The following is a 25,110-nucleotide window of genomic DNA, read 5'->3' on the forward strand; positions in this document are numbered from 1 at the left end:
TAGAATACAGAATACTGAATATAGAATTTAGAACATAGAATGCAGAACACAGAATTTATAATATAGAATACAAAATACTGAATGCAGAATTTAGAATACATAATATAGAACACAGAATATAGAATAAAGAATTGAGAATATAGAACCCAGAATTTACAACATGGAATGCAGAACACAGAATTTAGAATATAGAACACAGAATACTGAATATTGAATTGAGAATATGGAATGTAGAACACAGAATATAGAATATAGAATACGGAATGCAGAATATAGAATACAGAATATAGAATGTAGAACACAGAATAAAGAATAGAGAGTATAGAACTCAGAATTTAGAACATGGAATGCAGAACACAGAATTTAGAATATACGACACAGAATACAGAATATAGAATTTAGAACATAGAATGCAGAACACAGAATTTAGACTATAGAATACAGAATACTGAATATAGAATTTAGAATATAGAATGAAGAACACAGAATACAGAATATAGAAAGAGAATATAGAACCCAGATTTTAGAACATGGAATGCAGAACACAGAATTTAAAATGTAGAATATAGAATACAGAATATAGAATTTAGTATATAGAATGAAGAACACATAATATTGAATATACAATACGGAATGCAGACTATAGTATGTAGAATATAGAATGAAAAACACACAATATTGAATAGAGTAGAGAATATAGAACACAGAATTTTGAACATGAAATGCAGAACACACATTTTAGATTATAGAATAGAGAATACTGAATATAGAATATAGAATATAGAATGTAAAACACAGAATATAGAATATAGTATACGGAATGCCGAATATAGAATGTGGAATATAGCTTGAAGAACACAAAATATAGAATAGAGAATAGAGAATAGAGAAGCCAGAATTTAGAACATGGAATGCAGGACACAGAATTTAGACTATAGAATACAGAATACTGAGTTTAGAATTTTGAATATAGAATGTAAAACTGAGAATTCAGAGTATAGAATACAGAATACTGAATATAGAATTTAGAATACAGAATATAGAACACAGAACATAGAATATAGAAAATGAATGCAGAATATAGAATGTTGAATATAGAATGTTGAACACAAAATAAAGAATATAAAAAAGAGAATATAGAACTTAGAATTTAATAATGGAATGCCAAACACAGAATTTAGAATATAGAATACGGAATAGTGAATATAGGATTTAAAATATATAATGAAGAACACAAAATATAGAATATAGAATACGGAATGCAGAATATACAATACAGTATATAGAATTTAGAACACAGAATATAGAATATGGAAAACAGAATACAGAACCCAGAATTTAGAACATGGAATGCATAACACAGAATTTTGGATAAAGAATATAGAATACTGAAAATAGAATGTAGAACATGGAATGAAGAACACAGAATTTAGAATATAGAATATAGAATTCTGAAACTAGAATTTAGAACATGGAATGCAGAAAACAGAAAATAGAATATAGAAAACAGAATACTGAATATAGAAATTAGAATTAAAATTAAGAACTCAGAATTTAGAACATGGAATACAGAATGCAAAATATTGTATGTAGAGTATAGAATGAAGAACACACAATATAGAATAGAGAATAGAGAATATAGAACACAGAATTTAGAATATTGAATGCTGAATACAGAATTTAGAATATAGAATACAGAATTCTGAAATTAGAATTTTGAAAATAGAATGTACAACACAGAATTTAGAATATAGTATACAGGATACTTAATATAAAATTTATAACTTGGAATGCAGAACACAGAATTTACAATATAGAATACAGAATACTGAATATAGAATTTAGAATATAGAATGTAGAACACAGAATATACAATATATAATACGGAAAGCAGAATATAGAATACAGAATATAGAATTTAGAAAACAAAATACAGATTATGGAAAACAGAATACAGAACCCAAAATTTATAACATGAAATTGAGAACATAGAATATAGAATATTAAATACAGTATAATGAATATATAATTTTGAGCATAGAACACAGAACACAGAATTTAGAATATAGAATACATAATACTGAATATAGAATTTAGAATTTAGAATGAAGAACATAGAATATTGAATATAGAAAAGAGAATATAGAATCCAGAATATAGAATATTGAATGAGGAACACAGAATTTAGAATATAGAATACATAATAATGAATATGGAATTTAGAATATTGAATGCAGAAGACAGAATTTAGACTATAGAATACAGAATACTGAATAAAGGATTTAGAATGTAAAATGTAGAACACAGAATATAGAATATAGAATACGGAATGCAAAATATAGTATGTAGAGAATAGAATGAAGAACACACAATATAGAATATAGAATACAGAATGCTGAATATAGAATTCAGAATACAGAATTTAGAACACAGGATATAGAATATAGTATAGAGAATATAGAAACAAGAATTTAGAACACGGAATGCAGAACACAGGATTTAGAATATATAATACAGAATACTGAATATAGAATATAGAACATGGAATGCAGAACATAGAATTTAGAATATAGAATGTAGAACACAGAATATAGAATATAGAATACAGAATACGGAATATAGAATTAAGAATTTGGAAAGCAAAACACAGAATTTAGAATATAGGATACAGAATACTGAATATAGAATTTAGAATATAGAATGTAGAACACAGAATATAGAATATAGATTAGAGCATATAGAACCCAGAATTTAGAACATGGAATGCAGAACACAGAATTTAGAATATAGAATACAGAATACTGAATATACAAATTAGAACATAGAATGCAGAACACAGATTTTAGACTATAGAAAACAGAATACTGAATATAGAATTTAGAATATATAATGTAGAACACAGAATATAGAATATAGAATCAAAAATATAGAATCCAGAATTTAGAACATGGGATGCAAACACAGAATTTAGAATATACAATACAGAATACTGAATATAGAATTTAGAACATAGAATGCAGAACACAGAATTTAGAATATAGAATACTGAAAATAGAATATAGAACATGGAATGCAGAACACAGAATTTAGAATATAGAAAACAGAATACTGAATATAGAATTTAGAATTCCGAATTTAGAATTCAAAATTTAGAATATACAATATGGAAGGCAAAATATATTATTAAGAGTATAAAATGAAGAACACAGAATATAGAATATATAATAGAGAATATAGAATAAAGAATTTAGAACATGGAATGTAGAACACAGAATTTAGAAAATAGAATACAGAACACTGAATATAGTATTTAGAACATAAATGCAGAACACGGAATTTAGAATACAGAATACTGAATACTTAATATCGAATTTAGAACATGGAATGCAGAACATAGAATTTTGAATATAGAATATAAATACAAAATATAGAATTTAGAATATATAATGTAGAACACAGAATATAGAATATAGAATTGAGAATGTAGAAACCGGAAATTATAACATGGAATGCAGAACACAAAATTTAGAATATAGAATACAGAATACCGAATATAGTATTTAAATTATAGAATGTAGATCACACTATATAGAATATAGAATACTGAATGCAGACAATAGTATGTAGAATATAGAATGAAAAACACACTATATAGAATAGAGTACAGAATATAAAACACAGAATATAGAAAATGGAATGCAGAACACAGAATTTAGATTATAGAATATAGAATACTGAATATAGAATTTCGAATATAGAATGTAAAACACAGAATATATAACATAGAATACGAAATGCAGAATATAGATTATGGAATATAGTAAGAACAACACAAATTATAGAATATATAAAAGACAATAAAGAAGTCAGAATTTAGATCATGGAATGCAGAACACAGAATATAGAATATAGAATACAGAATACTGAATTTAGAATTTTGAATATAGAATGTAGAACTGAGAATTCAGTATATAGAATACAGAATACTGAATATTGAATTTAGAATACAGAATATAGAATATAGAGAATAAATGCAAAATATTAAATGTAGAATATAGCATGAAGAACACAAAGTATTGAATATATAAAAGAGAATATAGAACCTAGAATTTAGGAATGGAATGCAGAACACAGAATATAGAATATGGAAAACAGAATACACAACCCAGTATATAGAACATGGAATGCAGAACACAGAATTTAGACTATAGAATACAGAATAAAGAATATAGAATTTAGAATATAGAATATAGAATGTAGAATACGGAATGCAGAATATTGAATCTGGAATATAGAATGAAGAACACACAATATAGAATATATTTTAGAGAATATAGAAACCAGAATTTAGATCATGGAATGCAGAACACAGAATATAGAATATAGAATACAGAATACTGAATATAAAATTTAGAAAATTGAATGTAGAACACAGAATATAGAATACAAAATACAGAATTTAGAATATTATATGCCGAACACTGAAGATTGAAAATAGAATATAGAATACTGAATATAGAATTTAGAACATAGAATGCAGAACACGCAATTTAGTATATAAAATACAAAATACTGAATATAGAAATAAGTACATCGAATGCAGAACATAAAATTTAGAGTATAGAATAAAGAATCCTGAATATAGAATTTAGAATAAAGAATGTAGAACACAAAATATAGAATAGAGAATAGAGAATAGAGAACCCAGAATTTAGAGCATGGAATGCAGAACAAACAGTTTAGATTATAGAATACAGAATACTGAATATAGAATATCGAATATAGAATGTAAAACACAGAATATATAATATAGAATACCGTATGCATTATATAGTATGTGGAATATAGAAAGAACAACACAAAATATAGAATATATAAAAGAGTATATAGAAGCCAGAATTTAGATCATGGAATACAGAACACAGAATTTAGAATATAGAATACAGAATACTGAATTTAGAATTTTGAATATAGAATGAAGAACAGAGAGTTCAGAATAAAGAATACAGAATACTGAATATAGAAATTAGAATACAGAATATAGAACACAGAATATAGAATATAGAAATGAATGCAGAATATAGAATGTGGAAAATAGAATGAAGAAAACAGAATATAGAATATAGAAAGAGAATATAGAACCCAGAATTTAGATCATGGAATGCAGAACACAGAATTTAGAATATAGAATACAGAATAGAGAATATGGAATTTAGAATATAGAATGAAGAACACATAATATAGAATATAGAATACGGAATGCAGACTATACTATGTAGAATATAGAATGAAAAACACACAATATAGAATAGATTAGAGAATATAGAACCCAGAATTTAGAACATGGAATGCAGAATACAGAGTTTAGGTTATAGAATACAGAATATTGAATATAGAATTTCGAATATAGAATGTAAAACACAGAATATTCAATATAGAATACCGTATTCAGAATATAGAATGTGGAATATAGAAAGAACAACACAAAATATAGAATATATAAAAGAGAAATTAGAAGCCAGAATTTAGATCATGGAATGCAGAACACAGAATTTAGAATATAGAATACAGAATACTGAATTTAGAATTTTGAATATAGAATGTAGAACACCGAATTCAGAATATAGAATACAGAATACTGAATATAGGAATTAGAATACAGAATATAGAACACAGAACATAGAATATGGAAAATGAATGCAGAATATAGAATGTAGAATATAGAAATAAGAACACAAAATATTGAATATATAAAAGAGAATATAGAACCTAGAATTTAGTAATGGAATGCAGAACACAGAATTTAAATATATAATACAAAATACTGAATATAGAATTTAGAATATAGAATGTAAAACACCAAATATAGAATATGGAGAACAGAATACAGAACCCAAAATTTAGAACATGGAATGCAGAACACAGAATTTAGATTATAAAATACAGAATACTGAATATAGAATTTAGAATATAGAATGTAAAACACAGAATATAGAATATAGTATACGGAATTCAGAATATAGAATGTGGAATATAGAATGAAGAACACAAAATATAGAATATATAATAGAGAATATAGAAGCCAGAATTTAGAATATGGAATGCAGGACACAGAATTTAGAATATAGAATACAGAATACTGAATTTAGAATTTTGAATATAGAACGTAGAACAGAGAATTCAGACTATAGAATACAGAATACTGAATATAGAATTTAGAATACAGAATATAAAACACAGAACATAGAACATAGAAAATGAATGCAGAATATAGAATGCAGAACACAATATAAAGAATATAAAAGAGAGAATATAGAACTTAGAATTTAGTAATGGAATGCCGAACACAGAATTTAGAATATAGAATACGGAATAGTGAATATAGAATTTAGAATATATAATGGTGAACACAGAATATACAATACAGAATACGGAATGCAGAATATAGAATACAGTATATAGAATGTAGAACACAGAATATAGAATATGGAAAACATAATACACAACCCAGAATTTAGAACATGGGATGCAGAACACAGAATTTAGTATAAAGAATACAGAATACAGAATTTAGAATTTAGATCACAGAATGTAGAACACATAATATAGAATAGTGAATACGGAATGCAGAATATATTATGTAGAATATAGAATGAAAAACACAAAATGTAGAATAGAATAGAGAATATAGGACACAGAATTTAGAACATGGAATGCAGAATACAGAGTTTAGAATATTGAAAACAGAACACTGAATATAGAATTTAGGATTTAGAATTTAGAACTCAAAATTTAGAATATAGGATACGGAATGCAAAATATAGTATGTAGAGTATAGAATGAAGAACACACAATATAGAATATAGAATAGAGAATATAGAATCCAGAATTTAGAACATGGTTTGTAGAACACAGAATTTAGAAAATAGAATACAGAACACTGAATAAAGAATTTTGAACATAAAATGCAGAACACAGAATTTAGAATATAGAATACAGAATACGGAATATGGAATTTAGAACATGGAATGCAGAACACAGAGTTTAGAATATAGAATAAAGAATACTGAATATAGAATTTAGAATATATAATATAGAACACAGAATATAGAATATAGAATTGAGAATATAGAACATGGAATGCAGAACACAGAATTTACAATATAGAATACAGAATACAGAATATAGAATTTAGAATATAGAATGTAGAACACATAATATAGAATATAGAATACGGAATGCAGACTATAGTATGTAGAATATAGAATGAATAACACACAATATAGAATAGAGTAGAGAATATAGAACCCAGAATATAGAACATGGAATGCAGAACGCAGAATTTAGAATATAGAATGTAGAACACAGAATATAGAATATAGAATACGGAATGCAGAATATAGAATACAGAATATAGAATGTTGAACAGAGAATATAGAATATGGAAAACAGAATACAGAACCCAGAATTTAGAAAATAGAATGCAGAACCCAGAATTTAGAATATAGAATACAGAATACTGAAAATAGAATTTAGAACATAGAATGCACAACATAGATTTTAGACTATAGAAAACCGAATACTGAATATAGAATTTAGAATATATAATGTTGAACACAGAATATAGAATATAGAATCGAAAATATATAATCCTGAATTTAGAACATGGGATGCAAACACAGAATTTAGAATGTACCATACGGAATACTGAATATAAAATTAAGAACATAGAATGCAGAACACAGAATTTAGAATTTAGAATATAGAATACTGAAAATAGAATATAGAAAATGGATGCAGAAAGCAGAATTTAGAATATAGAAAACAAAGTACTGAATGTAGAATTTAGAATTTAGAAATTAGAACTTAAAATTTAGAATATAGAATACGGAAGGGAAAATACAGTATTTAGACTATAGAATGAAGAACACACAATATAGAATAGAGAATATAGAATCCAGAATTTAGAACATGGAATGTAGAACATAGAATTTAGAAAATAGAATACAGAACACTGAATATAGAATTTCGAATTTAGAATTTAGAACTCAGGATTTAGAATATAGAATACGGAATGCAAAATATAGTTTTTAGGGTATAGAATGAAGAACACACAATATAGAATAGAGAATATAGAATCCAGAATTTAGATCATGGAATGTAGAACACAGAAATTAGAAAATATAGTACAGAACACTGAATATAGTATTTAGAACATAGAATGCAGAACACAGAATTTAGAATATAGAAAAAGAATACAAAATATAGAATATAGAATATAGAATGTAGAACACAGAATATAGAATATGGAATTGTGTATATAGAACATAGAATTTAGAACATGGAATTCAGAACACAGAATTTAGATTATAGAGTACAGAATACTGAATATAGAAATTCGAATATAGAATGTAAAACACAGAATATATAATATAGAATACGGAATGCAGAATATAGAATGTGGAATATAGAAAGAACAACACAAAATATAGAATATATAAAAGAGAATATAGAAGTCAGAATTTAGATCATGGAATGCAGAACACAGAATATAGAATATAGAATACAGAATCCTGAATTTTAAATTTTGAAGAGAGAATGTAGAACACAGAATACAGAATATAGAATACAGAATACTGAATATAGAATTTAGAATACAAAATATAGAATTTAGAAAATGAATGCAGAATATAAAATGTAAAATATAGGATGAAGAACAGAAAGTATTGAATATATAAAAGAGAATATTGAACCTAGAATTTAGTAATGGAATTCAAATCACAGAATTTATAATATAGAATACAAAATACTGAATATAGAATTTAGAAATAAGGTTTAAAATTCAAACTTTATTATATAGGTTACTGAATGCAAGATATAGCATATAGAGTATAGAATGAAGAACACACAGTATAGAATAGAGAAAAGAGAATATAGAAACCAGAATTCAGAACATGGAATGTAGAACACAGAAATTAGAAAATAGAATACAGAACACTGAATATAGAATTTAGAACATAGAATGCAGAACACAGAATTTATAATATAGAATACAAAATACTGAATGCAGAATTTAGAATACATAATATAGAACACAGAATATAGAATAAAGAATTGAGAATATAGAACCCAGAATTTACAACATGGAATGCAGAACACAGAATTTACAATATAGAATACAGAATACAGAATATAGAATTAAGAATATAGAATGTAGAACACATAATATAGAATATAGAATACGGAATGCACACTATAGTATGTAGAATATAGAATGAATAACACACAATATAGAATAGAGTAGAGAATATAGAACCCAGAATATAGAACATGGAATGCAGAACGCAGAATTTAGATTATAGAATACAGAATACTGAATATAGAATTTCGAATATAGAACGAAAAATACAGAATATATAATATAGAATACGGAATGCAGAATATAGAATGTGGAATATAGAAAATCAACACAAAATAAAGAATATATAAAAGAGAATATAGAAGTCGGAATTTAGATCATGGAAAGCAGAACACAGAGTATAAAACATAGAATACAGAATACTGAATTTTAAATTTTGAATATAGAATGTATAACACAGAATTCAGAATATTGAATACAGTATACTGAATATAGAAATTAGAATACAGAATATAGAATATAGAAAATGAATGCAGAATATAAAATGTAGAATATAGAATTAAGAACACAAAGAATTGAATATATAAAAGAGAATATAGAACCTAGAAATTAGTAATGGAATGCAGAACACAGAATTTATAATATAGAATACAAAATACTGAATATAGAATTTAGAATATACAATGTAGAACACAGAATAGAGAATATGGAAAACAGAATTCAGAACCCAAAATTTATAACATGGAATGCAGAACACAGAAATTAGAATATAGAATACAGATTACTAAATATAGAATTTAGATCATTGAAAGTAGAACACAGAATTATAATACAGAATAGAGAATACTGAATATAGAAATTAGAATATGGAATGCACAACACAGAATTTAGAAAATAGAATACAGAATACTGAATATAGAATTTAGAATATAGAATGTAGAACACAGAATACAGAATATAGAATCCAGTATTTAGAACATGGAATGCAAACACAGAATTTAGAATACATAATACATAATACTGAATATAGAATTTAGAACATAGAATGCAGAACACAGAATTTAGAATACAGAATATAGAATACTGAAAATAGAATATAGAACATGGAATGCAGAACACAGAATATAGAATATAGAAAACAGAATACTGTATATAGAATTTAGAATTTAGAATCTTGAACACAGCATTTAGAATACAGATTACGGAATGCAAAATATAGTATGTAGAGTATAGAATGAACAACACACAATATAGAATACAGAATAGAGAATATAGAATCCAGAATTTGGAACATGGAAAGCAGAACATAGAATTTAGAATATAGAATACAGAATACTGAATATAAAATTTAGAATATAGAATGTAGAACACAGAATATAGAATATGGAATACGGAATGTAGAATATAGAATTTGGAATATAGAATGAAGAACACAAAATATAGAATATATAAAATGGAACATAGAAACCTTAATTTAGAAATGGAGTGCTGAACACAGAATTTAGTATATAGAATACATAATTCTGAATATAGAATATAGATTATAGAATGTAGAACACAGAATATATAATATAGTACACAGAATACTGTATATAGAATTAAGAAATTAGAATGAAGAACACAGAATTTTGAATATAGAATATGAATACTGAATATAGAAATTAGAATTTAGAATGTAGGACACAGAATATAGAATGTAGAATACGGAATGCAGAACATAGAAAACAGAATATAGAATGTATAACACTGAATATAGAATATGGAAAACAGAATACAGAACCCAGAAATTAGAGCATGAAAAGCAGAACCCAGAATTTAGAATATAGCATACAGAATAATGAATATACAATTTAGAACATAGAATGCAGAACACAGAATTTAGTATATAGAATATAGAATACTGAATATATAATTTAGAATTAAGTATTTAGAACACAGAATATATAATATAGTGTACGGAATGCAAAATAAAATATGTAGAGTATAGAATGAAGAACACACTATATAGAATATACAATAGACAATGTAGAACGATGAATTTAGAACATGGAATGCAAAACACAGAATTTAGAACATACAATACAGAATACTGAATATAGAATTTAGAATATAGTATGTAGAACACAGAATACAGAATAGAGAATATAGAATCCAGAGTTTAGCAGATGGAATGCAGAACACAAAATTTAGTATATAGAATATGAATACCTAATATAGAATTTAGAATGTAGAATGTAGAACACAGAATATAGAATGTAGAATTCGGAATGCAGAATATAGAATACAGAACATAGAATGTAGAACAAGAATATAGAACATGGAAAACAGAATTCAGAACCCAGAATTTAGAATATGGATTGCAGAACACAAAATTTAGAATATACAATACAGAATAATGAATATAGAATGCAGAACATAGAATGATGAACACAGAATTTAGAATATAGAATACAGAATACTGAACAAGGAATTTTGAATATAGAATTTTGAACACAGAATACAGAATATAGCATAGAGAATATACAATCCATAATTTAGAACATGGAATGCATAACACAGAATTTAGAAAATAGAATACAGAATCCTGAATATTGAATTTAGAACATATAATGCAGAACACAGAAATTAGAATATAGAATACTAAATACTGAATATAGAGTTTAGAATACAGAATGTAGAGCATATAGTACGGAATATAGAATACGGAATGCAGAATATAGTATGTAGAATATAGAATGATAAACACAAAATATAGAATAGAGAAGAGAATGTAGAACTCAGAATTTAGAACATGGAATGCAGAATACAGAACTTAGATTATATAATACAGAATACTTAATATAGAAATTAGAATATAGAATGTAAAACACAGAATAGAGTATATAGTATATGGAATGCAGAATATAGAATGTGGAATATTGAATGAAAAACACAAAATATAGAATAGAGAATAGAGAATATAGAAGACAGAATTCAGAAAATGGAATGCAGGATACTGAATTTAGAATATAGAATACAGAATACTGAATTTAGAATTTTGAATATAGAATGTAGAACTGAGAATTCAGAATATAGAATACAGAATACTGAATATAGAACTTAGAATACAGAATATAGAACACAGAACATAGAATATAGAAAATGAATGCAGAATATAGATTGTAGAATATAGAATGAAGAACACAAAATAAAGAATATAAAAAATAGAATATAGAACTTAGAATATAGTAATGGAATGCCGAACACAGAATTTAGAATATAGAATACGGAATAGTGTATATACAATTTAGAATATATAATGAAGAACACAGAATATACAATATAGAATACGGAATGCAGAATATAGAATACAGTATATAGAATATAGAACAAAGAACATAGAATATGAAAAACAGAATACAGAACCCAGAATATAGAACATGGAATGCAGGACACAGAATTTAGATTATAGAATACAGAATAATGAATATAGAATTTAGAACATGAAATGCAGTACATAGAATTTAGAATATAGTATACAGGATACTTAATATAGAATTTAGAACTTGGAATGCATAACACACAATTTAGAATATAGAATATAGAATACTGAATATAGAATTTGAATATAGGATGTAGAACACAGAATATACAATATATAATACGGAATGCAGAATATAGAATACAGAATATAGAATTTAGAACACAGAATATAGACTATGGAATACAGAATTCAGAATACAGAATTTATAACGTGGAATTTAGAACACAGAATTTAGAATATTAAATACAGAATGATGAATATATAATTTTGAACATAGAATGCAGAACACAGAATTCAGAATTTAGAATACAGAATACAGAATATAGAATTTAGAATATAGAATGTAGAACACATAATATAGAATATAGAATACGGAATGCAGAATATAGTGTGTAGAATATAGAATGAAGAACACACAATATAAAATAGAGTAGAGAATATAGAACCCAGAATATAGAACGTGGAATGAAGAACACAGAATTTAGATTATAGAATACAGAATAATGAATATAGAATTTAGAACATGAAATGCAGTACATAGAATTTAGAACATAGAATAAAAAATACTGAATATAGAATTTAGAGTATAGAATGTAGAACACAGAATATAGAATATAGTATACGGAATGCAGAATATAGACTACAGAATATAGAATGTAGAACAAAGAACATAGAATACAGTGTATAGAACCCAGAATTTAGAACATGGAATGCAGAACACAGAATTTAGAATATAGAACACAGAATACTGAATATTGAATTTAGAATATAGAATGTAGAACACAGAATATAGAATATAGAATACGGAATGCAGAATATAGAATACAGAATATAGAATGTAGAACACAGAATAAAGAATAGAGAGTATAGAAATCAGAATTTAGAACATGGAATGCAGAACACAGAATTTAGAATATACGACACAGAATACAGAATATAGAATTTAGAACATGGAATGCAGAACACAGAATTTAAAATGTAGAATATAGAATACAGAATATAGAATTTAGTATATAGAATGAAGAACACATAATATTGAATATACAATACGGAATGCAGACTATAGTATGTAGAATATAGAATGAAAAACACACAATATTGAATAGAGTAGAGAATATAGAACACAGAATTTTGAACATGAAATGCAGAACACACATTTTAAATTATAGAATAGAGAATACTGAATATAGAATTTAGAATATAGAATGTAAAACACAGAATATAGAATATAGTATACGGAATGCCGAATATAGAATGTGGAATATAGCTTGAAGAACACAAAATATAGAATAGAGAATAGAGAATAGAGAAGCCAGAATTTAGACCATGGAATGCAGGACACAGAATTTAGACTATAGAATACAGAATACTGAGTTTAGAATTTTGAATATAGAATGTAAAACTGAGAATTCAGAATATAGAATACAGAATACTGAATATAGGATTTAGAATACAGAATATAGAACACAGAACATAGAATATAGTAAATGAATGCAGAATATAGAATGTTGAATATTGAATGTTGAACACAAAATAAAGAATATAAAAAAGAGAATATAGAACTTACAATTTAATAATGGAATGCCGAAAACAGAATTTAGAATATAGAATACGGAATAGTGAATATAGGATTTAAAATATATAATGAAGAACACAGAATATAGAATATAGAATACGGAATGCAGAATATACAATACAGTATATAGAATTTAGAACACAGAATATAGAATATGGAAAACAGAATACAGAACCCAGAATTTAGAACATGGAATGCAGAACACAGAATTTTGGATAAAGAATATAGAATACTGAAAATAGAATATAGAACATGGAATGAAGAACACAGAATTTAGAATATAGAATAAAGAATTCTGAAACTAGAATTTAGAACATTGAATGCAGAAAACAGAAAATAGAATATAGAAAACAGAATACTGAATATAGAAATTAGAATTAAAATTAAGAACTCAGAATTTAGAACATGGAATACAGAATGCAAAATATACTATGTAGAGTATAGAATGAAGAACACACAATATAGAATAGAGAATAGAGAATATAGAACACTGAATTTAGAATATTGAATGCTGAATACAGTATTTAGAATATAGAATACACAATTCTGAAATTAGAATTTTGAAAATAGAATGTACAACACAGAATTTAGAATATAGTATACAGGATACTTAACATAAAATTTATAACTTGGAATGCAGAACTCAGAATTTACAATATAGAATACAGAATACTGAATATAGAATTTAGAATATAGAATGTAGAACACAGAATATACAATATATAATACGGAAAGCAGAATATAGAATACAGAATATAGAATTTAGAAAACAAAATACAGATTATGGAAAACAGAATACAGAACCCAAAATTTATAACATGAAATTGAGAACATAGAATATAGAATATTAAATACAGTATAATGAATATATAATTTTGAGCATAGAACACAGAACACAGAATTTAGAATATAGAATACATAATACTGAATATAGAATTTAGAATTTAGACTGAAGAACATAGAATATTGAATATAGAAAAGAGAATATAGACTCCAGAATATAGAATATTGAATGAGGAACACAGAATTTAGAATATAGAATACATAATAATGAATATGGAATTTAGAATATTGAATGCAGAGGACAGAATTTAGACTATAGAATACAGAATACTGAATAAAGGATTTAGAATGTAAAATGTAGAACACAGAATATAGAATATAGAATACGGAATGCAAAATATAGTATGTAGAGAATAGAATGAAGAACACACAATATAGAATATAGAATACAGAATGCTGAATATAGAATTCAGAATACAGAATTTAGAACACAGGATATAGAATATAGTATAGAGAATATAGAAACAAGAATTTAGAACACGGAATGCAGAACACAGGATTTAGAATATATAATACAGAATACTGAATATAGAATATAGAACATGGAATGCAGAATATAGAATTTAGAATATAGAATGTAGAACACAGAATATAGAATATAGAATACAGAATACGGAATATAGAATAAAGAATTTGGAAAGCAAAACACAGAATTTAGAATATAGGATACAGAATACTGAATATAGAATTTCGAATATAGAATGTAGAACACAGAATATAGAATATAGAATACAGAATACGGAATATAGAATTAAGAATTTGGAAAGCAAAACACAGAATTTAGAATATAGGATACAGAATACTGAATATAGAATTTAGAATATAGAATGTAGAACACAGAATATAGAATATAGAATACAGAATACGGAATATAGAATTAAGAATTTGGAAATCAAAACACAGAATTTAGAATATAGGATACAGAATACTGAATATAGAATTTAGAATATAGAATGTAGAACACAGAATATAGAATATAGATTAGAGCATATAGAACCCAGAATTTAGAACATGGAATGCAGAACACAGAATTTAGAATATAGAATACAGAATACTGAATATACAAATTAGAACATAGAATGCAGAACACAGATTTTAGACTATAGAAAACAGAATACTGAATATAGAATTTAGAATATATAATGTAGAACACAGAATATAGAATATAGAATCAAAAATATAGAATCCAGAATTTAGAACATGGGATGCAAACACAGAATTTAGAATATACAATACAGAATACTGAATATAGAATTTAGAACATAGAATGCAGAACACAGAATTTAGAATATAGAATACTGAAAATAGAATATAGAACATGGAATGCAGAACACAGAATTTAGAATATAGAAAACAGAATACTGAATATAGAATTTAGAATTCAGAATTTAGAATTCAAAATTTAGAATATACAATATGGAAGGCAAAATATATTATTAAGAGTATAAAATGAAGAACATAGAATATAGAATATATAATAGAGAATATAGAATAAAGAATTTAGAACATGGAATGTAGAACACAGAATTTAGAAAATAGAATACAGAACACTGAATATAGTATTTAGAACATAAATGCAGAACACGGAATTTAGAATACAGAATACTGAATACTTAATATCGAATTTAGAACATGGAATGCAGAACATAGAATTTTGAATATAGAATATAAATACAAAATATAGAATTTAGAATATATAATGTAGAACACAGAATATAGAATATAGAATTGAGAATGTAGAAACCGGAAATTATAACATGGAATGCAGAACACAAAATTTAGAATATAGAATACAGAATACCGAATATAGTATTTAAATTATAGAATGTAGATCATACAATATAGAATATAGAATACTGAATGCAGACAATAGTATGTAGAATATAGAATGAAAAACACACTATATAGAATAGAGTACAGAATATAAAACACAGAATATAGAAAATGGAATGCAGAACACAGAATTTAGATTATAGAATATAGAATACTGAATATAGAATTTCGAATATAGAATGTAAAACACAGAATATATAACATAGAATACGAAATGCAGAATATAGATTATGGAATATAGTAAGAACAACACAAATTATAGAATATATAAAAGACAATAAAGAAGTCAGAATTTAGATCATGGAATGCAGAACACAGAATATAGAATATAGAATACAGAATACTGAATTTAGAATTTTGAATATAGAATGTAGAACTGAGAATTCAGAATATAGAATACAGAATACTGAATATTGAATTTAGAATACAGAATATAGAATATAGAGAATAAATGCAAAATATAAAATGTAGAATATAGAATGAAGAACACAAAGTATTGAATATATAAAAGAGAATATAGAACCTAGAATTTAGGAATGGAATGCAGAACACAGAATATAGAATATGGAAAACAGAATACACAACCCAGTATATAGAACATGGAATGCAGAAGACAGAATTTAGACTATAGAATACAGAATAAAGAATATAGAATTTAGAATATAGAATATAGAACACAGAATCTAGAATGTAGAATACGGAATGCAGAATATTGAATCTGGAATATAGAATGAAGAACACACAATATAGAATATATTTTAGAGAATATAGAAACCAGAATTTAGATCATGGAATGCAGAACACAGAATATAGAATATAGAATACAGAATACTGAATATAAAATTTAGAAAATTGAATGTAGAACACAGAATATAGAATACAAAATACAGAATTTAGAATATGATATGCCGAACACTGAATATTGAAAATAGAATATAGAATACTGAATATAGAATTTAGAACATAGAATGCAGAACACGCAATTTAGAATATAAAATACAAAATACTGAATATAGAAATTAGTACATCGAATGCAGAACATAAAATTTAGAGTATAGAATAAAGAATCCTGAATATAGAATTCAGAATAAAGAATGTAGAACACAAAATATAGAATAGAGAATAGAGAATATAGAATCCAGAATTTAGAGCATGGAATGCAGAACAAACAGTTTAGATTATAGAATACAGAATACTGAATATAGAATATCGAAAATAGAAAGTAAAACACAGAATATATAATATAGAATACCGTATGCATTATATAGTATGTGGAATATAGAAAGAACAACACAAAATATAGAATATATAAAAGAGTATACAGAAGCCAGAATTTAGATCATGGAATACAGAACACAGAATTTAGAATATAGAATATAGAATACTGAATTTAGAATTTTGAATATAGAATGAAGAACAGAGAGTTCAGAATAAAGAATACAGAATACTGAATATAGAAATTAGAATACAGAATATAGAACACAGAATACAGAATATAGAAATGAATGCAGAGTATAGAATGTGGAAAATAGAATGAGGAAAACAGAATATAGAATATAGAAAGAGAATATAGAACCCAGAATTTAGATCATGGAATGCAGAACACAGAATTTAGAATATAGAATACAGAATAGAGAATATAGAATTTAGAATATAGAATGAAGAACACATAATATAGAATATAGAATACGGAATTCAGACTATACTATGTAGAATATAGAATAAAAACACACAATATAGAATAGATTAGAGAATATAGAACCCAGAATTTAGAACATGGAATGCAGAATACAGAGTTTAGAATATTGAAAACAGAATACTGAATATAGAATTTAGGATTTAGAATTTAGAACTCAAAATTTAGAATACAGGATACGGAATGCAAAATATAGAATGTAGAGTATAGAATGAAGAACACACAATATAGAATATAGAATAGAGAATATAGAATCCAGAATTTAGAACATGATTTGTAGAACACAGAATTTAGAAAATAGAATACAGAACACTGAATAAAGAATTTTGAACATAAAATGCAGAACACAGAATTTAGACTATAGAATACAGAATACGGAATATGGAATTTAGAACATGGAATGCAGAACACAGAGTTTAGAATATAGAATAAAGAATACTGAATATAGAATTTAGAATATATAATATAGAACCCAGAATATAGAATATAGAATTGCGAATATAGAACATGGAATGCAGAACACAGAATTTACAATATAGAATACAGAATACAGAATATAGAATTTAGAATATAGAATGTAGAACACATAATATAGAATATAGAATACGGAATGCAGACTATAGTATGTAGAATATAGAATGAATAACACACAATATACAATAGAGTAGAGAATATAGAACCCTGAATATAGAACATAGAATGCAGAACGCAGAATTTAGAATATAGAATGTAGAACACAGAATATAGAATATAGAATACGGAATGCAGAATATAGAATACAGAATATAGAATGTTGAACAGAGAATATAGAATATGGAAAACAGAATACAGAACCCAGAATTTAGAATATAGAATACAGAATACTGAAAATAGAATTTAGAACATAGAATGCACAACATAGATTTTAGACTATAGAAAACCGAATACTGAATATAGAATTTAGAATATATAATGTTGAACACAGAATATAGAATATAGAATCGAAAATATATAATCCTGAATTTAGAACATGGGATGCAAACACAGAATTTAGAATGTACCACACGGAATACTGAATATAAAATTTAGAACATAGAATGCAGAACACAGAATTTAGAATTTAGAATATAGAATACTGAAAATAGAATATAGAAAATGGATGCAGAAAGCAGAATTTAGTATATAGAAAACAGAGTACTGAATGTAGAATTTAGAATTTAGAAATTAGAACTTAAAATTTAGAATATAGAATACGGAAGGGAAAATACAGTATTTAAACTATAGAATGAAGAACACACAATATAGAATAGAGAATATAGAATCCAGAATTTAGAACATGGAATGTAGAACATAGAATTTAGAAAATAGAATACAGAACACTGAATATAGAATTTCGAATTTAGAATTTAGAACTCAGGATTTAGAATATAGAATACGGAATGCAAAATATAGTTTTTAGGGTATAGAATGTAGAACACACAATATAGAATATAGAATAGAGAATATAAAATCCAGAATTTAGATCATGGAATGTAGAACACAGAATTTAGAAAATATAGTACAGAACACTGAATATAGTATTTAGAACATAGAATGCAGAACACAGAATTTAGAATATAGAAAAAAGAATACAAAATATAGAATTTAGAATATATAATGTAGAACACAGAATATAGAATATGGAATTGTGTATATAGAACCCAGAATTTAGAACATGGAATTCAGAACACAGAATTTAGATTATAGAGTACAGAATACTGAATATAGAAATTCGAATATAGAATGTAAAACACACAATATATAATATAGAATACGGAATGCAGAATATAGAATGTGGAATATAGAAAGAACAACACAAAATATAGAATATATAAAAGAGAATATAGAAGTCAGAATTTAGATCATGGAATGCAGAACACAGAATATAGAATATAGAATGCAGAATCCTGAATTTTAAATTTTGAAGATAGAATGTAGAACACAGAATTCAGAATATAGAATACAGAATACTGAATATAGAATTTTGAATACAGAATACAGAATATTGAATTTAGAATATAGAATGTAGAACACATAATATAGAATATAGAATACGAAATGCATAATATAGTGTGTAGAATATAGAATGAAGAACACACAATATAAAATAGAGTAGAGAATAGAGAAACCAGAATATAGAAAGTGGAATGCAGAACACAGAATTTAGATTATAGAATACAGAATAATGAATATAGAATTAAGAATATATGACGCAGAACACAGAATTTAGAATACAGAAAGCAGAATACTGAATATAGAATTTAGAACATGAAATGCAGAACATAGAATTTAGAATATAGAATAAAAATACTGAATATAGAATTTAGAATATAGATTGTAGAACACAGAATATAGAATATAGTATACGGAATGAAGAATATAGACTACAGAATATAGAATGTAGAAAACAGAATATAGAATAGAGTGTATAGAACCCAGAATTTAGAACATGGAATGCAGAAAACAAAATTTAGAATATAGAACACAGAATACTGAATATAGTATTTAGAATATAGAATGTAGAACACAGAATATAGAATAGAGAACAGAGAATATAGAACACATAATTTAGAACATGGAATGCAGAACACAGAATTTAGAACTTGGAATGCAGAACACAGAATTTAGGATTTAGAATACAGAATACAGAATATAGAATTTAGAATATAGAATGTAGAACACATAATATAGAATATAGAATACGGAATTCAGAATATAGTATGAAGAATATAGAATGAAGATCACAAAATATAAAATAGAGTAGAGAATATAGAACCCAGATTATAGATCATGGAATGCATAACACAGAATTTAGATTATAGAATACAGAATACTAAATATAGAATAAAGAATATAGAATGTAAAACACAGAACATACAATATAGAATACGGAATTCAGAATATAGAATGTGGAATATAGAATGAAGAACACAAAATATAGAATAAATAAAACAGAATATAGAACACAGAATTTATAAATGGGATGCAGAACACAGAATTTAGAATATAGAATACAGAATACTGAATATAGAATTACGAATATAGAATGTAGAACACAGAATATAGAATACTGAATGCAGTATATACAATACAGAATATTGACTATAGAGCACAGAATATAGAAAATGGAAAACAGAATACAGAACCCAGAATTTAGAACATGGAATGCAGAACACAGAATTTAGAATATACAATACAGAATACTGAATATAGAATTAAGAATATAGTATGTAGAACACAGAATACAGAATAGAGAATATAGAATCCAGAAATTAGCACGTGGACTGCAGAACACAGAATTTAGAAATTAGAATATGAATACTGAAAATAGAATTAAGAATATAGAATATAGAACACAGAATATAGAATTTAGAATTCGGAATGCAGAATATAGAATACAGAATATAGAATGTAGAACACAGAATATAGAACATGGAAAACAGAATACAGAAACCAGAATTTAGAATATGGATTGCAGAACGCAAAATTTAGAGTATAGAATACAGAATACAGAATATAGAATTTAGAATATAGAATGAAGAACACATAATATAGAATATAGAATACAGAATGCAGACTAAAGTATTTAGAATCTAGAATGAAAAACACAAAATATAGAATAGAGTAGAGAATATAGAAACCAGAATTTAGAACATGGAATGCAGAATACAGAGTTTAGATTATAGTATACAGAATACTGAATATAGAATTTCGAATATAGAATGTAAAACACAGAATGTATAATATAGAATGCCGTATGCAGAATATAGAATGTGGAATAAAGAAAGAACAACACAAAATATAGAATATAAAAAAGAGAATATAGAAGGCAGAATTTAGATCATGGAATGAAGAACACAGAATTTAGAATATAGAATAAAGAATACTGAATTTAGAATTTCAATACAGAATGTAGAACACAGAATTCAAAATATAGAATACATAATACTGAATATAGGAATTAGAATACAGAACATTGAACACAGAATATAGAATATAGAAAATGAATGCAGAATATAGAATGTAGAATATAGAATTAAGAACACAAAATATTGAATATATAAAAGAGAATATAGAACCTAGAATTTAGTAATGGAATGCAGAACACAGAATTTAAATATATAATACAAAATACTGAATATAATATTTAGAATATATAATGAAGAACACAAAATATAGAATGTGGATAACAGAATACAGAAACCAAGATTTAGAACATGAAATGCAGAACACAGAATTTAGAATATAGACTAAAAAATACTGAATATAGAATTTAGAACATCGAATGTAGAACACAGAATTTAGAATACAGAATTCAGAATACTGAATATAGAAATTAGAACATGGATTGCACATAACAGAATTTACAATACAGGATACAGAATACTGAATATAGAATTTAGAATATAGAATTTAGAACACAGCATATAGAATTTAGCATAGAGAATATAGAATCCAGAATTAAGAACACAGAATGCAGAACACAGAATTTAGAATATATAATACTGAATACTAAATATAGAATTTAGAACATAGAATAGAGAATATAGGACACAGAATTTAGAACATGGAATGCAGAACACAGAATTTAGAATATAGAATACAGATTACTGAATATAGAATTTAGATCATTGAAAGTAGAACACAGAATTATAATACAGAATAGAGAATACTGAATATAGAAATTAGAACATGGAATGCACAACACAGAATTTAGAAAATAGAATACAGAATACTAAATATAGAATTTAGAATATAGAATGTAGAACACAGAATACAGAATATAGAATCCAGTATTAAGAACATGGAATGCAAACACAGAATTTAGAATACATAACACATAATACTGAATATAGAATTCAGAACATAGAATGCAGAACACAGAATTTAGATATAGAATATAGAATACTGAAAATAGAATATAGAACATGGAATGCAGAACACAGGATTTAGAATATAGAAAACAGAATACTGAATATAGAATTTTGAATTTAGAATTTAGAACACAGAATTTAGAATATACAATACGGAATGCAAAATTTAGTATGTAGAATATGGAATGAAGAACAAACACTATAGAATATAGAATAGAGTATATAGAACCCAGAATTTAGAACATGGAATGCAGAACACAGAATTTAGGAAATAGAATACAGTATACTGTATATAGAATTTAGAACATATAATGCAGAACACAGAATTTAGAATATAGAATACAGAATACTGAATATAGTATATAGAACATGGAATGCAGAACATAGAATTTAGAATATAGAATAAAGAATACTGAATATAGAGTTTAGAATATAGAATGTAGAACACAGAATATAGAATATAGTATACAGAATATAGAACCCAGGATTTAGAACATAAAATGCAGAACACAGAATTAAATATAGAATACACAATACAGAATATAGAATTTAGAATCAAAATATAGAATCCAGGATATAGAACATGGGATGCAAACACAGAATTTATAATATACAATACAGAATACTGAATATAGAATTTGAAACATAGAATGCAGAACACAGAATTTAGAATATAGAATATAGAATATTGAAAATAGAATATAGAACATGGAATGCAGAACACATAATTTAGAATATAGAAAACAGAATACTGAATATAGAATTTAGAAATAAGGTTTAAAATTCAAACTTTATTATATAGGTTACTGAATGCAAAATATAGCATATAGAGTATAGAATGAAGAACACACAGTATAGAATAGAGAAAAGAGAATATAGAAACCAGAATTTAGAACATGGAATGTAGAACACAGAAATTAGAAAATATAATACAAAATACTGAATGCAGAATTTAGAATATATAATATAGAACACAGAATATAGAATAAAGAATTGAGAATATAGAACCCAGAATTTACAACATGGAATGCAGAACACAGAATTTACAATATAGAATACAGAATACAGAAAATAGAATTAAGAATATAGAATGTAGAACACATAATATAGAATATAGAATACGGAATGCACACTATATTATGTAGAATATAGAATGAATAACACACAATATAGAATAGAGAAGAGAATATAGAACCCAGAATATAGAACATGGAATGCAGAACGCAGAATTTAGATTATAGAATACATAATACTGAATATAGAATTTCGAATATAGAACGAAAAATACAGAATATATAATATAGAATACGGAATGCAGAATATAGAATGTGGAATATAGAAAATCAACACAAAATAAAGAATATATAAAAGAGAATATAGAAGTCGGAATTTAGATCATGGAAAGCAGAACACAGAGTATAAAACATAGAATACAGAATACTGAATTTTAAATTTTGAATATAGAATGTATAACACAGAATTCTGAATATTGAATACAGTATACTGAATATAGAAATTAGAATACAGAATATAGAATATAGAAAATGAATGCAGAATATAAAATGTAGAATATAGAATTAAGAACACAAAGAATTGAATATATAAAAG

The sequence above is a fragment of the Vicugna pacos genome, unplaced genomic scaffold (assembly GCF_048564905.1).
Source record: "Vicugna pacos unplaced genomic scaffold, VicPac4 scaffold_19, whole genome shotgun sequence".
NCBI lineage: Eukaryota > Metazoa > Chordata > Mammalia > Artiodactyla > Camelidae > Vicugna > Vicugna pacos.